This window comes from Dasypus novemcinctus, chromosome 3 (assembly GCF_030445035.2).
Source record: "Dasypus novemcinctus isolate mDasNov1 chromosome 3, mDasNov1.1.hap2, whole genome shotgun sequence".
In the NCBI taxonomy this organism is placed as follows: domain Eukaryota; kingdom Metazoa; phylum Chordata; class Mammalia; order Cingulata; family Dasypodidae; genus Dasypus; species Dasypus novemcinctus.
In genome coordinates this window covers 152,824,899-152,843,432 of record NC_080675.1, presented here as the reverse complement: position 1 = coordinate 152,843,432, position 18,534 = coordinate 152,824,899, and the positions used below count along the sequence as shown (strand labels likewise).

At 39.7% G+C, this 18,534-nt stretch overlaps 1 protein-coding gene and 1 pseudogene across 5 annotated transcripts in view; both read right to left on the bottom strand.

Moving 5' to 3' along the window:
- NRG4 (neuregulin 4) overlaps positions 1 to 18,534 on the bottom strand; it is a 254,219-nt gene that overhangs the window by 113,956 nt on the left and 121,729 nt on the right. The window lies entirely within an intron of this gene.
- On the bottom strand, positions 1,095 to 17,637 carry LOC139438221 (T-complex protein 1 subunit zeta-like; annotated as a pseudogene).

The following is an 18,534-nucleotide window of genomic DNA, read 5'->3' as shown; positions in this document are numbered from 1 at the left end:
TAGGGGAAAGAGAAATTGGAAATACTTAACAGTAGTCCTAGACAATATAAAAAAAGAAAAGAGAAAATAGGATGCCTGGATGTTGGTAAGAAAGGCTGGTGTTTCCTCACAGAATCCCACCACCAAGATTCTGTAATTCTTAACATTTTTTAAAGGTATCAACTTAAGATTTATTGCACACTCTGTAGACAATGCTAAATCTTCAAAATGCAAAGCTTAGTAACTCTGAAGCACATCTTCAAGGAAGGCAGAGGTATCACAACTGTATAAAACCAATTTTGTGGAAACACTTAGGAGGGAACAGTAATTTAGGCGAGAAAAAGATGACACTGGAGGGTTTGGGATAGACATTAAGACATAAGCAAAAGTTCGGCAGCATGAAAATATGATCATCCTGATAATCTCCCATAACTCTAATTTTCTTAGTCACGATGCCTTCAGCCATCTTACTTCTGTCTCCTCTATCTCTATTTTTCCCATTTAATATGTATAACTCTTTCACTCCATTTCCTCCAGCTCACCCTTTTTTTCCACTTACTACAGAGTATAAACTTAACTTTTCTGGGGGAGTATTTTAGCAAAGCTATTTCTAAAGCATGAAAATCCAATTGATCCAATAATTCTCCTCATAGAATTTCCTACTGAGGAAATAGATATGCTTTCAAAAATTTTGTTACTTAAGTATTACTTATATTGGGAGAAACACTTAAAATTTAAATGCTCAACAATAGGGAACTGTGTATAAATTTAAATACACCCATAAGAAATTATTAAATCATACAAATTCATTTGTGAAGAATATTTAATAACAAGGTAAATAACATATTTATCTAACACGTAATTTTATGCCACTGCAGTTAAAGTAAAACGTCCTGTTCATTGCATAAAAGGGACCTGCTTTATATCTATACACTTCAGTGCAATTAAACAACTACTATAATTATAATTGCAGAACTTCAGAATTTGAACAGGTGCCAGTGTCCTTTTTTGAGAAGAGAAAATTTCTTTGAAAATCATTTGAAGCTTAAACAAAAATTCCATAGGATCACTCTGTCAAGTCTTCATGAATCAGATGATACAAGGGAAGCTTCAGTTCAACCTTTTAGAGAAAATATTCCAGTTCACATGATCTCATCAAGCAGGAGAATGCGGGTAATCACAATGCAGGAATGAAGAAGCTCTATCTTCTACACATAGTTATCCCGTATGCCTACTTCTGCTACTACCATTGGCTCCTGTGTTCCATTCCACACACACAGGTTGACCTGATTCAGAATTTTCTGTTTGAACTTTTACTAGTGTTTTCTGAAGAGTTCTGAGCAAGAACTTTGGAAATAATGAGCAACATATCAGCAAATGTTTGGATTCCAAGTTGGACCCTGTCCTTTACACTAAAATTATAGTTAATCAGAACTTCTGTCATTGCCACTTCCATTGCACCAGCAGCTGAAATCACACAGCCATCATCAATAGCATTTTGACAGCCCTCAAGTATCTCTTATTGCATTTTGATTTGAGTGTTTATTTGGTGATGATAATTTGTTAGAGTGAGGACTGTTACATTTCTTGATAAAGGTGAACTCTTCTTCCAATGTATACTCATAGACAAGTCCTGCATGTCATAATGATCAAGATTTAGGTCTTCCAAAGAATTTAGAGCTACCCCACCGTAAACAAGAGTCAGTCTCTCCATATTTCCCCTTTTAGCTCTGCTCAATGCTACTATGCCTTCTTGGGCGGAGCACCTAAGAAAAAAGGGGTAATTTCCTTTTGATTCTTAACAACAAATCCTTTATCTGATCACCATACCCTTTCTTTTTCACTTCTATTATTTTTAACTATCTTAAATGAATTTTCTTTTAACTTTTCTAGTATCTCTCTTCTGAACTCTTGTAAAAAACACACACACAAAAAACAGAGATCACTTCTATTTTTCATATTCTAATGACACATTGCGTGTGAAGATGCATGCATCTTCTATTATTTTTCTGTCAAGAAGCTATGTCCCATGGTCCAAAACAAGCCCTCTAATTAAGCTCATACCAGTTTCAGATTTATGTTTCATCTCCATGGTCTCAATCATGAAGAGATCGATAGGTTCATCTTGTCTTTTAATGGCTAAAATGCATTCCACTATGGCCTTTGTTAAGACATCAACAAGTTCAGCATTAACTTCAGTACAAAGAGATGTTCAGAAATTAGAACTACTCCTGTTTCAGTAGTTCTCCAGTGATTAAGACATTGGAAGTAGTACTGTCATCAGATGTGTCACCCTGAGCTGTTGCTACTTTTGCTATTAAGGGGGCTATTAGGTGTTGAATATGTATTTTATGAAGCAGCACATGGTCATCTTTAGTAAGCATCTTTAGTAGATACTTGACGTCCAAACATCAGAAACAAGCATTTTCATGGTGACTTTGAGCCCTCAGGCTGGTCCTCAGCACATCCTGCTGTTGCTGTGCTATGTTGATGTTGATGGGCTTGGGGTCTTTATGGCCACATAGCTGATCCAGCAGAAAAAGAAGAGGAAACCCCACGCTGGCTCAGCGTGGTCAGGAGGTAATATCCAGGCAATTATTAACATTGATGTATTACATTATTACATATTTATCCATATATACATTCAATACCTTCTATTTTCTGATGAATTTCAAAGAAAATTGCAGCTATCAGTACACTGCATCTGTATATCATTAACTATAGATCAACACTTATTTACAATTCTTCCTTTCAGTGAACTTTCCATTCACTGAAGGAGACAAAACTTGATTGTACCTCTCATTAAGGTTTGACAAATTCACATACTTGTGTGTTTTAGTTTCTGGAATGCTGAACCATGTACCATACAATGGGTTTTCTAAAATAATGGGAATTTATTGGCTCACAATTTTGAGTTTAAAGAGAAGTTGAAAATCAAGTCATCATCGAGTTGATGCTTTCTCCCAGAAGACTGGTATTCTGGGGCGGCTGCCAGTGATCTTGGTCCTCAGCTTTTCTGTCACATGGCAATGCACACGGCAACCTCTCCTGGCTTCTTGATTCCATTGACTTCCAGCTTCTGGATGCTTCCTGCATCTTTCCCTCTGTGGCCTTCCCTATAGGCCTTCAGTAATAGAATTAGAACCCACCATGATTCAGTTGGGCCACACCTTAACTGAAGAATCTCATCAAAATGTCCATTTACAAAGGGATCACACCCATACAAATGGGTTAACTATAAGGACATGTTCTGGGGTACATAGCTCCAAGCCACCATACCATGCAAATCAAATTCCTATCAAGGTATGGAAAATTTCCTTTGCCCCAAAATATTCTTTCATGTTCCTTCTCAGAAAGTCCTTACCCCAACACTGCCCTAAAAGAAATCATTTTTTTCTGAACTTTAGTACCATAGAGTGGGTTTACTTACTCTAGGGCTTTATATAAATGGAATCATACAGTATAACTCCAAATAAGGCTTTTGTCACTCAGCATAACGTTTTTGATATTCATCCAAGTTGGTGCATGTATCAGTATGAATACATCAGTTTGTTTATCCATTCTCCTGTTGATGAACCTCTTTGTTATTTCCAGTTTGTGGCACTTATGAATAAAACTGCTATGGGCATTCTCGAGTAAGTTTTTTGTGAACACATGCTTCATTTTTCTTGGGTAAATATCTAGGAGTGGAATTGCTGATTTATAAGGTATGCATTTAATTCTATAAGAAACTTCCAGGACTATTTTCGAAGTGATTGAACTACTTTACACTCCCACCAGCAATGTATGAGAATTCTGGATGTTGTACATCTTTGCCACATTTGGTATAGTTAGTTTTGTAAAATTTAGCCTTTCTGGTGAATGGGTAGTAGAATTTCATTGTTTCATTTTTCTTATTTCTAGTGATATTGAAGTACCTTTTCATGTGCTTATTGGCTATTTATATCTTACTTTGTGAAATCTTATAAAATCTTTTACCCATTTTAAAATTGGGTTTTTGTCTTTTATTAAGTTGGAGAATTTGTATACATTCTAAACATAAGCCCTTTGTCAGAAGTATGTTTTGCAAATATTTTATCCCTTAACAATATTTTCTGATGAGAAGTTCTTAATTTTTGATGAAGACTAATTTATTGCTTTTTAAATGGTTACTGCTTTTTGGTCTTAAGAAACTGTTTCATACTTACGGATCAGGATATTTTCATTTGCTTTCTTCTAGAAGCTTTACAGTTTTAACTTACGTTTAAATCTTTGATCCATATAAAATTATTTGTATTTGTGTATGTTATGAGGATGAGTTGAAGTTCAATTTTTCCCAAATCAAAGATAACTGTTTCAGAACCATTTGTTAAAAAAAAAAAATACTACCCTCTTCCTACTGGATTGCTTTGATACCTTTGTGAAACATGATATGAATATATAACTGTGTGAAGTTTTCTCCTTGTTATCTCCTTTCTATTCCAAAGACCTGCCTATTCTTATGCTAGTAACTATAGAGCCTTGATTATTCTATGTTGTCTTGATGTCAGGTAGTATAACTTCCCATCTTTGCTGTTCTTTTCAAGATTGTTTTAGATATTTGTATTAGTTTGCCAAAAGGGTGCCAATGCAAAGTACCAGAAATCTGTTGGTTTTTATGAAGGGTATTTGTTTGGAGTAAAAGCTTACAGTTACAAGGCCCTAAAGAGTCCAGCTCAGGGTTGCTTTCTCACCAAAGTCAGTTGTCACATGTTGAAGCAAGATGGTGGCTGATCTCTGCAAGGGTTCAGCCTTCCCTCTGGGCTTCCTCTCTCTTAGCTACAGGCTGGCAAAGAGCTTATCTCTCCAGTATTCCTCTCTCTCCTGGCATAGGGCTTATTTCTTTCCAGGCCTTCTCAGCCATTCTGGTCTCTTCCCAAGATCAGCTGCAAACTATCAGGTGAATGGCTTCTCTCTCCCCAGGACCCCAGAATCAAAAATGTAAGCACTCTCTCTTCCCATGTCTTCTTCCCCCTCCCCAGATGGCTGTCATCTGTCTGCTCTGTCTGCTCATCTTCTTTAGGAGTCACAGGAACCAAACCCAGGATCTCCCATGTGCAAGGCAGGTGCCAACCACTCTAGCCACATGCCCTCCCTGCTCATTGCATCTGCTTATTGTGTCCAATCATGTCTGCTCATTGTGTCTGCTTATCTTCTTTAGGAGGCACTGGGAACTGAACCTGGGGCCTCCCATGTGGGAGGCAGGTACCCAACTGCTCGATCCACATCAGCTCCCCTCCTGTGTCTTCTTGAATGAATGTTCATTTATATTGGCCCTCCAAGGGGGCAGAGACTCAACCTGAGTCATGCCTTACTAACATGGTCAAATCAAAGTCCTAATCTTAACAGGTAATTTAATCAAGGGCCTCTTAATTGAATACAATATAATTAAAGGGTATCATGCCCAGAAGAATAGATTAGTTTATAAACATAAACTTTCTCTTTTTGGGATTCATAAAATGATCTCAAGCTGTCACAATATTCTGTTGAATTTTGTATTAGTTGCCAAAGGCTGCCAATGCAAAGTGCCAGAAATGGGCTGGCTTTTATAATAGGAAATTTATTGGGGATAAAATCTTACAGTTCCAAGTCTGTGAAAATTGTGCAAATCAAGGCACTATCAGAGATGCTTTCTCACCAAAGTCAGCTATTGGTGATCCTGGTGTCCCGCCACATAGCGAGGCAAGATGGAGGCCGATCTTTGCAGAGTTACCTTTCCATCTGCCAAGGCTTACCAGCTCCAGAAACTCAACTGTGTTGCAATCAGGCATATAGCTTGTCTCCAGTTTTGACCTGCTCCATGGGCCCAGCCTCTTGAGGGCTCCGTGACTCAGCTTTGGCTGTTTGCAATCCTTTAGTCTTCTCTCTCACATGACTGGGTCAAAGTGGCAGAGCTCCCTTTTCTGTGTATCTCTTCTCTCTGTGTTTCTGTTTATAGAAGACCCAGCAATAAGGTGGAGACCCAACCTGTGTCACCCCTCACTGACATAGTCCAATTAAAAGCAGTCTAATCAGGAGAGCAGATGTAGCTCAGTGGTTGAGCACCTGCTTCCCATATACGAGGTCCTGGGTTCAATCCCTGATACCTCCTAAAAAAATAAAAAGGCAGTCTAAGCAAATGATCTAATCAAGGTCCCTTAACTGAATCTAATCACTACATTTACAGGCACAGGAATGGGTTGGCTTAAGAACATAATTTTCTGGGGTTCACAAAAGACAAACTAGGACAAATTTTCATATAAATTTTAGAATCAGCTATCAATCTGTCAAAAAAGACCTGCTGCTATGAAAGTGAATGGGGTGGCTTTGAATCTTTATTTTTTTTTATTTTTTTAAGATTTTTATTTTATTTATTTCTCTCCCCTTCCCTGCCCCCCATTGTCTGTTCTCTGTGTCCATTCACTGTGTGTTCTTCTGTGCCCACTTACATTATCCGGTGGCACTGGGAAACTGTGTCTCTCTTTTTTTGTTGTGTCATCTTGCTGCGTCACCTATCCATGTGTGCAGTGCCACTCCTGGGTGAGCTGCACTTTTTTCACATGGGGTGGCTCTCCTTATGGGGTGCACTCCTTATGCTCCTAAGTGCGTGGCGTGGCACTCCTTGCACGTGGCAGCACTGCACGTGGGCCAGCTTACCACATTGATCAGGAGGCCCTGGGGATCAAACCCTGGACCCTCCATATGGTAGATGGACGCTTTATCAGTTGAGCCACGTCCGCTTCCAGCTTTGAATCTTTAGATCAATTTGGGAAAGACAGACAAAATTAACAGTATTAAGCTTTCCAATGCATGAACAAATTCTCTCTCTCCATTTGGTGGGTTTTTTTTTTCAGTTCTTTTAGTAATATTTTGTAGTTATTATAAAGGTCTTATACATTTTTTTGTAAAATTTAGTCCTAATATATTTTTTTAAGGAGGTAGCAGGGATTGAATCTGGGACCTTGTACATGAAAAGCAGGTGCTCAGTCACTGAGCTACACCTGCTCTGCCATAATGTGTTGTTGAAATTTAAAAATAATGTTTTGACAATATCATTTTCAATAGTTTGCTGCTAGCATACATATATACAATTTTTGTAATGTAACCTTGTATTCTGTAACCTTACTACTCGGACCTATTAGTTGTAGTAGTTCTTGACAGATTCATTAATATTTTCTATGTAAACAATTATGTCATTCAAAAGTATAGACAGCTTAACTTTTGTTCCCAATCTTTATGCCTTTTTTTTCATGCCTTATTGCAATATTTAGGATATTCAGACAATATTAAATACTTTCTGTTAAAGCAGACATCTTTGTCTTGCTCTTTATTTTAGGAGAAAAGTGTTCAGGTTTTGTTTTGTTTTGTTTTTTACCATTAATTATGATGTTAGCTGTAGTTTTTAGGTAGATGACTGTTTTGGTTTCCCAGTTGCTAAAACAGTTACACTATGACGGGTTGGCTTAACAACAGGAATTTATTGGTTCATAGCTTCTGAGGCTAGAAGGCTTGCTTTCTCCCTGGGTCAGTATCTTCTGACTGGCCAGCAATCTTTGGATTTCCTTGGCTTTTCTATCACATTGAATGCACATGGCAGCATCTTCTCTTTTCTCTTCCATGTTCCATTGACTTCCACTTTCTGGCTTCTCCCCATGGTGTTTCCCTTTCTGTATCCAATTTCCTTTGCTTACAGGGACTTCAACCAGACTGGATTAAGGTTCACCCTCATTCTGTTTGGGCACACCTTAACTAATAATAATTTTAAAGGTCCCATTTACAAATGGGTTCATACCCACAGGAACAAGGATTGGATCTGAACATGCCTTTTGTGGGGGATATGATTCAATCCCAACAATGGCCTTTATCAAATTGACATAGTACTTTCTATTCTTAATTTTCTGAGAATTTTTATCATGATAGATGCTGAATTTTGTCATCTATTATGCAATATTATGTCTTCTTTTGCATCTATTGAAATTTTACATGTGTTTTCTTTTTTTTCTGTTAATATAAGCATCACATTAATTTTTTTAAAAGATTTTTTAAATTTTCTTTCTCCCCCCTTCTCGCTCACCTCCCTAGTTGTCTGCTCTCTCTGTCCATTCGCTGTGTGTTCTTCTGTGACTGCTTCTATCCTTATCAGCAGTACCAGGAATCTGTGTTTCTTTTTGTTGTGTCATCTTGTTGTGTCAGCTTTCCGTGTGTGCGGCACCATTCTTGGGCAGGCTGCACTTTCTTTACGCTGGGCGGCTCTACTTATGTGGTGCACTCCTTGCACATGGGGCTCCCCTACACAGGGGATACCCCAGCACGGCAAGGCACTCCTTGTGCGCTACAGCACTGTGCATGGGCCAGTTCCACATGGGTCAAGGAGGCCCAGGGTTTGAACTTTGGACCTCCCATGTGGTAGGTGGACGCCCTATCCATTGGGCCAAGTCTGCTTCCCTACATTACTTTTCATATGTTAATCAACCTTATAATCCTCAAATAAACCTTATTTGGTCAAGATGTATTATCCTTTTTTTTTTTAAGATTTTTTTTCTCTCCCCTTCCCTGCCCACCCCCAGTTGTCTCCTCTCTGTGTCCATTTGCTGTGTGTTCTTCTGTGTCTGCTTGTATTCTTGTCAGTGGCACCCAGAATCTGTGTCTCATTTTTGTTGCATCATCTTGAACAGCTCTCCATGTGTGCGGCACCATTCCTGGGCAGGTTGCACTTTTTTTGTGCTGGGCGGCTCTCCTTACAGGGTGCACTCCTTGCGAGTGGGGCTCCCCTACGCAGGGGACACCCCTATGTGGCACGGCACTCCTAGCGCACATCAGCACTGCACAGGGGCCAGCTCATCACACAGGTTAGGAGGCCCTGGGTTTGAACCTTGGACCTCCCATGTGGTAGGTGGACGCCCTATTTGTTGGGCCAAATCCACTTCCCTGTATTATCCTTCTAAAGTATTTCTGGATTCAATTTGTTAATATTTTGTTAAGAATTTTTGCCTCTATGTTCATAAGGAATATTGGTCTAATTTTCTCTTTTTGTGTTTTATCAGGGTAATATTGGCTTCATAAAATGAGTTGAGAAATGTTTCCTCCTATTTTATGAAATGATTGTCCAGGGTTGGTTTTCTTTCTTTCTTAAATGTTTGACAGAATCCATCAATGAAATAATCTGGGCTTGAAGTACTCTTTATTGGAAAGTTTTAAAATAAATAATTAAAGTTATTTAAAAGATGTAATAAACTATTCAGATGTTCTATTTTATCTTGTGTCAGTTTTGGTAAGTTCTTGTTTTTAATGAATTTTCCATCATATCTAAGTTGAATTTTTTGAAAAGTTGTCCATAATAATTTCTTTTTGTCCTCTTTTAAGGCTCAAGGATTTTTAAGAAATTTATGTTTTTATTGCGAAATAACTTCTGGACCAGGTGCCAACTCAGAATCCCACAGTATGTTTTGAAGTCATATGTCCTTAATCTTCTCTAACTTGGGTCAGTTCTTCCATTTTTCTTCACTATTTTTGAGCTTGACACTTTTTTTTTTTAAAGATTTATCTATTTCTCTCCCCTTCCCCCCCAACCCGGTTGTCTGTTCTCTGTGTCTATTTGCTGCGTCTTCTTTGTCCACTTCTGTTGTTGTCAGCAGCACGAGAATCTGTGTTTCTTTTTTTTGTTGTTGCGTCATCTTGTTGTGTCAGTTCTCTGTGTGTGCGGCACCATTCCTGGGCAGGCTGCACTTTCTTTCCCACTGGGCAGCTCTCCTTACGGGGTGCACTCCTTGTGCTTGGGGCTCTCCTACGCGGGGGACACCCCTGTGTGGCACGGCACTCCTTGGGCACATCAGCACTGCACATGGGCCAGCTCCACACAGGTCAAGGAGGCCCAGGGTTTGAACCGCAGACCTCCCATGTGGTAGATGGATGCCCTAACCACTGGGCCAAGTCCGCCACCGAGCTTGACACTTTTGAAAAGTAATGACCAGTTATTTTGTAGAATGTTTTCTATTCCTCATGTTTAAATTCAGGTTATGCATTTTTGGCAAGAATTTGGAAGTGATACTGTGTCCTTCTTAGAGCATTATATGAAAAGGTATATAATACAAATATGTCCCATTTCAGATGTTAGCTTTGATCACTTGGTTAAAGTGGTTCACATACTGCCAAAATTCTCCACTGTAAATTTACTATTTTTTCCCCTTGTAACTAATAAGTTTCTGGTGGGAAGATACTTTGAGATTATTCACATATACTGTATTCATCATTCTTTCACCCATTAATTTCAGCAGCTATGAATGAGTCTTTCCTACAACTATTATTACTGCGGAGTTGGCCAAATGGAGATTTTGTATCTCCATTGTTCCTTTTACATTTATCAATTGGTATTATACTATAAGGAAGATCTGTCCCTTCTACCATATTTATTTGTTCAATTATTTAGTTATAGAAGTGCACATTCATAGATATTTATTCTTTTCTATGGACTATGACAAAGACATTTGTTTTAATGTGTTTCCTAGTGGCCATTGAGTAGGCTAACTGTTGAACAATTTGTAGTTCATTCTTAGAGAGGAATAATATGTAGGCTTAAAAGAATGAATCAGATCTTTACCACCTGACTCAGAGGGAATTCAAGATGTCTTAAATGAGAAGGGTAAGGTTTAGAAAAGTATAAAAAATATACTTTTATATTTTATAAAAAATATGAACCATTTTTGGAAAATGAACAAAGACCATCTTTCTCTCCTGTACGTACATATACAGTGAGATAAATGATCACTGAACCTTGTTCAAGTGACCTAATAGAGATTAGAAAGCTGTCAGGGGAAGAGATTACACCTTAACACCTTAATCCAATCAATTTCAAGTTAAGGATTGGTGTTTCAGATGGTTATGACTGAATGTCCCAGGGAAAGAGGTCAGAACTAATGAGATTGCATCAGCTAATGCCATTTCATTTGGAAACTCTGGGGAAAAGTAGCATCTCTCTATACTTGGAGGCCTGTGACCCTTTGTTCTCAGGTAGTGCAAGCATTACAAAGCACTAAATGGACTCTAGAACATGGATAACATCTACTATGTGAAAACAGTACTACAGAGTCTGACATACCCACTACCACTTGCCAATTATATGCTATCCAAAGAGCACTCTAAGATCCATTGCCAGCAAGTAGTCTTCAGGCTCACATTACCTGAGCATGCAATAATACTGATAATGTTATCAAGCCATTGACATCCATGACATTCAGATACCATTTAGATGCTTCAACAGACAAAAGCAGGAAGATGCATATGAATTTCTTACGTACCTTGTGGATGCTATATAGAAAGCATGTTTTAATAACTGTGAAAGTATAGACAAGCATTAAAGTTCTCCAATCAAGTGTCTCCATTGCCAAGGAGTTCCAGACATTTGATATTTACCTTGACATTACCCTTGATACCAAGGTAGTTCAATACCAAGATAGCTCTGGAACGATTTGTGAAGACTGAGCAGGTAGGTGGGGAAGGTTTTACAATTACATATGTTAAAGATGGCATCAGTCTCAAAGTTGATTCTTACACATATCTTCTAATGTTTCTACTTTTATATTGAAAGACTTCAAATATCAAAGACAAAATTGCTTAGGATGTGAAATATCCCAAGTCTCTTGACAACTCAATATGGCTTAGCTGAATAGAGAACTAACAGTTATGTTACATATGTCACACTGGATATTAACTGTTACATAAAAGCTTCTAAGCCTAAGTGGCATAAAATGGATGATGTCAAGGAACCAACCAGTGATAGCAGCTCTGTTTGGAATCAGTAAGACTGTGCCCCTTTTTACTGAGAAGCCAACTGGAAAGGGAGAGTGGGAGTTGACAGATGGTGACTACATGGACCAAAGTCTTGAATACAAGCCAGAAGGTGATCAACACAGAATCCTGCACCAAGTTTCTAATTTAGAAAAACGCCATTCTGGCTTCTCTTCAAAGCACTGTGGATGCTTTGAACCAATGGGAATAACATCATTTTTCTTTTCTCTTCATTCCTTTAGGTAGATCCAAGATTCAATCTTGTTTCAACTTCCTTTTCTCATTTTGAGCGTTTCTTGTAGTGCAGGACCAATGTTGATTAAATTCTCAGTTACTGCTTGTGTGTAAGTCTTAGGATGTGAAATATCCTGTGCCTCTTGGATTTTTTTTTTTAAGATTTATTTATTTATTTCTCTCCCCCCAATCCCCTCCCACCCGCCCCTGTTGTCTGTTCTCTGTGTCTATTTGCTGCATCTTCTTCTTTGTCTGCTTCTGTTGTTGTCAGTGGCATGGGAATCTGTGTTTCTTTTTGTTGTGTCATCTTGTTGTGTCAGCTCTCTGTGTGGGTGGCGCCATTCTTAGGCAGGCTGCACTTTCTTTCCCACTGGGCGGCTCTCCTTCTGGGGCGCACTCCTTGCGCGTGGGGCTCCCCTACGCAGGGGACACCCCTGCATGGCAGGGCACTCCTTGCGAGCATCAGCACAGCGCATGGGCCAGCTCCACATGGATCAAGGAGATCCGGGGTTTGAACCACGGACCTCCCATGTGGTAGGAGGATGCCCTAACCACTGGGCCAATTCCACTTCCCCCTCTCGACTTTTTGTCATTACTTATTCAAATATGTTTTTCTGCCTCCTCTTATTTCTGGGGTTAATTATCACACATATGTTAGGTGCCTTGATTTTCCCACAGGTCACTGAGAATCTGTTCATTTTTAGCCTTTTTGCTGTCTTTCCTTTATTTTGGATGGTTTCTATTACTATGTGTTCAATTCACTGAACTTTTCTTCTTCAGTGTCTAATTTGTTAAGACCATCTAGTGAACTCTTCATTTTAAATATTACTTTGTTGGCTCCTAGAAATCTATTTCTCTCTCATTATGTTCAGGTTTTCCTCTAAATCCTTAACGTATTTATAGTACTTGTTTTAAAATACTTGTTTGTTAATTCAATCATCTTTGCCATTTTTGGGTTTGTTTCTATTGACTGACTTTTATTCTTTGTCATATTTCCCTGCTTCTTTGTCTACTTAGTAATTTTTTTAATTGATTTCTGAATATTGTGAATATTATGTTGTTGAATACTAGATTTTGTTGTTTGCCATAATAGAGTGTTGGATTTTGCTTTGGGAGGCTGCTAAGGATCAGCTTGATCCTTCTGAGATGTTATAACCTTTGTTAAGGGTGAAACTAGAGTAGCCTTTTCTCTAGACTTATTTTAGCCCTACACTAAATAGTGACTCTTCATGTATCTCTACTGAATATCCTGAGTGTTTAACGAGGATTTTCTACTCTGGTTGGTTGGAACCTAAAAATCTCCTAGCCTTACCTGAGTTATGGGAATTGATTGGCTATAGCTTTCCAGTAGTTCTTGCTCAGCATTGTGGAGTTTCACACTACAAATATGAAACATAACATTCAACAAAATACTCAGAAGGGTTTCTCTGGTATTCTGTCCCACAAATTCAAGCCACATCAGCCTCCTTGACCTAAGATCTCTTTCTCTTCAACTCAGTAGGACTAGAGCACTCTGCTTGTACTCTCCACTCCTACCCCACCCCATCTACCTGCACCACAGTCTAGAAAGTTAATCCAGGCAAAAAGTCAGGAGATTGCAGTATCACCTCATTTGTTTTCCTTTTCTCAAGGATCATGGTCCTGTATTGCTTGTTTTCCAATGTCTGAAAAAAAAGTAGTTTCATGTACTTTGCATATTTTATGTGTTTACAGCAAGAGGCCTAATCTGGTTCCAGCTACTCCTTCAAGGCTGGAAGCTGAAGCCACCTGTGTAATCTCTTTTTATGTCTGTAGGATCTGTAGTGACATCCCTCCTCCTTCCTTCCTGATGTTGGCAAGTGATGTCCCCCTACCTTCCTTCCTGATGTGGACAATTTTCATTTTCAATCTTTTAGATTATGATTACTATGAAATATCCCTTTCTATTTTGAGTAATATTATCTTAAAGTCTATCTTATTTGATATTAATATTGCTACTTCACCTTTCTGATGCTTTCTGTTTACATGGCATATCTATTTCCATCTTTTTATCTTCATCCTCTACTCTCTGTATGTTTATAATTAAAGCATACTTTTTTTTTAAGATTTATTTTATTTATTCCTCTCCCCTCCGCCCCCCCCAGTTGTCTGTTCCCTATGTCCATTTGCTGTATATTCTTCTGTGTCTGCTTGTGTTCTTATCAGCAGCACCGGAAATCTGTGTTTCTTTTTGTTGCATCATCTTGCTGCATCAGCTCTCTGTGTGTGCGGTGCCACTCCTGGGCAGGCTGTGCTTTTTTCGTGCAGGACGGCTCTCCATATGGGGCACACTCCTTCCATGTGGGACTCCCCTACACAGGGGACACCCCTACATCACACAGCACTCCTTGCGCACATCAGCACTGCACATGGCCCAGCTCACCACATGGGTCATGAAGCCTCGGGTTTGAACCCTGGACCTCCCATGTGGTAGGCAGATGGCCTATCAGTTGGGCCAAATCCACTTCCCAAAGCATATCTTGTATCTCTCTTTTCTCAATCTGTCTTTTAACCTGTGTATTTAGTCATTTACATTAAAAAAAAATTATAATAGGCTCTACTGAGTCTACCATTTCACTATGTTTTCTCATTGTCCTATCTATTTTCTATACTTTGGTCCTCCTTTCCTGCCTTTTCTTAGGTTAATTAAATATTGCTTTCAGAAATTCACTTTAATTTATCTATTAGCCTTTTATCTACCTTTTTCATGGTGTTTTTAGTGGATGTTCCAGGGATAACAATATATAGTCTTAAATTCACTATTTTTATTAAAATGTACCACTTCATATAAAATGCAGAAATCCTGCAACCATATAGTTCCATTTACTTCCCAGTCCTTTATGTCATAGATGTCATATATATTTATTCATACAGTCTATAACCCCCATAATAAAATGCTATTTTTAATTTAAAGAATCATATATTTTATCTATTTTGACATTTAAAGGAGAGTTCTATATTTATACACTTTGTAAAAAAAACAACGATTTCTTTCTCCTTCATTTCATTCTGTAAATTAATGTTTCCATCTGGTATATTCTTTCTTCTCAGCCTGAATAACTCCCTTTTGCATTTCTTATAATGCAGGTTTGCTGGTGATTAATTCCCTTAGTTTTTTTATATATGAAAATGCCCTTATTTTTCCTTCATTCATTTTTAAAAATAGCTTTACTGAGATATAATTCACATACCATATACTTTACCCTCTTAAGATATATAATTCAATATATAATAATACAGTATAATTATAGGGTTGTGCAACCATCATAATAAAAGTTTATATTTTTGGCCTCTTGAAAGTCATCCTACACCCATTAGTTGTCAATATCCATTCCCCGCCTCCAGCTTTAAGCAATCACTAACCTACTTTCTATAAATTTGCCTATTCTGGACATTTCATATATGAATTAATGAAATATGGAGTACTTTGTGACTGATTTGTTTCACTTAGTATACTGTTTTTCCAGGGTTATTTGTATTATAGCATATATCTCAGTACTTATTTTATTTCTTTATATTTCATTTACTTTTATTACCAAATAGTAACCGATTATATGGCTATAACACATTTTACTTATCCATTCATCAGTTGATATATATTTGGGTTGTTTCTGCTTTTTGGCAATTATGAATAGTGCTGCTGTAATTGTTTTCATTCTTGAAGAATATTTTTGCAAGCTACAGATTTCTGGGTTCAGTTTTTTTCCTTTCAGCACTTTAAATATTTCATTCCACTATCTTCTGTTCTCCATTGTTTCTTTTTTTTTTTTTAGCCCTAGGAACTAGGAGGGGCTAGTGGAGGGTGGCTACTGGATGGACTGCCTGAACCTTTTGATGACCTTCTCAGCACTGCAGGGAGTGGTTAAAGCCACGGGCTGTAATGTCCCAGGACAGAGTGGCAGAGAGGCGGAAGTATAATTTATTATTATTTTTTAAAGATGAATTTTTTATTTATTTCTTCCCCTCCCTCTCCCCCAGTTGTCTGCTCTCTCTGTCCACTCGCTGTGTGTTCTTCTGTGACTACTTCTATCCTAATCACTGGGAATCTGTGTTCCTTTTTGTTGCGTCATCTTGTTGTGTCAGCTCTCCGTGGGTGCGGCGCCATTCTTGAGCAGGCTGCACTTTCTTTTGCGCTGGGCAGCTCTCCTTACAGGGCCCACTCCTTGCGCATGGGGCTTCCCTACACGGGGGACACCCCTGCATGGCACGGCACTCCTTGCGCGCCTAAGCACTGCGCATGGGCCAGTTCCATACGGGTCAAGGAGGCCCAGGATTTGAACCACGGACCTCCCATGTGCCCTATCCATTGGGCCAAGTCTACTTCCCTCCATTGTTTCTGAAAAGAAGTCAACTATCATTCATATTTTTCTTTGCCTGTATGTAATGTCATTCTTTTTCTTTTCCCTTTCAATGTGAACTTCTCCTTTATTAAAATTCTTTTTTCCACATACAAACTCACAAAACTTTCCTGCTACAAATATTTTGTTGAAAAGTAAGGCTTTCTGTGAACGAGCATCTGGAAATGTTATCAGAACAAACTTCCCTGTGGCTAGCTGTCCATTTCTGCCTGGGTTCTCCAACCTCCACCACAAACAAGACAAGGTCATATAAACTGTGTGGGGCCACAGTGGGCAGCAGCCATGCAGCCCTGGTCCCTGCTGGCACAGGCCCACCCCAGGTAGACAGCAACCCCTCTCCACTGGGACTCTAGAAGCAACTCTTTGGAGTGAGCATGGATGTGCTTGGAATAGCTGGGTCCTTTTCCCCTTCAGGGCCACTAGACATGCCAGGGCCTCATACAGCCTGTCTCCAGGCTCTAAACACCTTCATCTCTTTCAAGGTGGGGGTTCATGGGCATCTGCTACGAAAGGCAGGGCCCCAACACAAGTGTCTGCAGCTGGGACCATCCATGGGTGGGGAGGAGGTGAGTCTAGTCTGGCCTGCTGCTGTGGGTACAACCAAATCATGTTCAGGGGCCTCAGTGGTGAACCTCCACAGGCTCTGGGACCCCCAAGTGAGGTCTGCTTTCTCCAATCAAAAATCAAACACTGAAACTGAGTAGAGGCCATTTCTTTCTCTGAGCAAAAGGGGCATAATTCTCCTCTCCCCTAATTGCTGCTAATGGGAGTCTGGCTGAGGAGCTTTGGTGAAGGAGGAACAGCAGAAAGGGGCTTGAAAAGGCCATAAAAGACCTGAACCTGGCCTTGGGCTTGGGCCATTCCTGCCATGAGTGACCTGGGGGTGAGGAAGCCAGGTGATGAGAGCAGATTGGGGGACAGGCAAGGGAGGTGGGCCTGTGATCCAGTATGCTCTGTGCTCATCCTTTCCGGCCACTAGGCCCAAGAGGAAGCAGGAAGACAGCAGGCAAGTCTGTGGCCCACACCACAGCCCTGAGAGTCCCCACCCGTGCCTTCCTCCTGGCCCTGATGGAAGACAGCCAGGGCCATGTCATGCCTTGGCCTCTGCTGACACTGACCATCTAAGCCTCTGGCTGCCCGTGCTTGGCGCTCCTGCCTGCCTGTGGTGTGAGCCATCCAAGGAGGTCTGATTTAGGCTGCAGGGCCCCTGGCTCTCTGAGGACAGGAGGTACCTGCAGGTGCTCTCTGCTTTCACATTCTGCTGCATGCCCCCTACCTAGGCCTCCTCTGAATTTGCTCTAATTTTTTTAGGAGGTACTGGGGAATGAACCTGAGACCTTATGCATGTGAAGCAGGAGCTCAACCACTGAGCTACACCTGCTCTGCTGAGTTTGCTTTAAGTCACAACCTCCATGACCGACCCACAGGGTGACCAAATGAGGGTCCTTGTTTACATGGCCAGCTGCCCTCTGTTGGGCTTTGTAAGGCCCCAGATGGATGTGCCTGGTGGGAGCCCCTGCCTGGGAACTGCTGGCACTCACACACACTAGCCAACCTGAGGTTTCCCACCCAGTTCTGGAAGGCCACTTAATTGGGGTTTTCTTCAACTGAGAACTGGTTTTTAAGAAAAGCCACTTATGAATCAGAACTTGAGCTGCCACCTTTTTGATCTAGCAAAAATTGAAACTTTAAACAAAGTTTCCTAAATAACATCTTTCTTTAGGAGAAAGGAGTGAACCATTTGTACCCAACCTGCGGAAATGAGGCATTCGCTCATCACAAGGAGATGAGCAAAAGCAAACCAAGTATAAAAGTGCCCTATATCATGTGTCAGTGAGCTCAAGAGAACTGTAATGTCATTTTCTCTGACACTTTTCAAGGTATTTTCCTCTCCTCCTTCCTCTGCCATTTGATGTGCCTAGGTTTGGTTGGAGTTTGCTGAGCTTACATCTGTAAAATTGTCTTTCACCAAATTTGGAAAACGTGAGCCACTATTTCTTCAAATATTGTGTTTTCTGCACAGTTCTCTCTCTTCTTCTGGATTTCCAATTACATGTAAGTTGACCTTTTACTATTGTCATAGGGGTCTTTAAAAAATATTTTTTTCTGCTTTGCAGACTAGATAATTTCTATTGGTCTATCTCTAAGTTAATTGACTATTCTG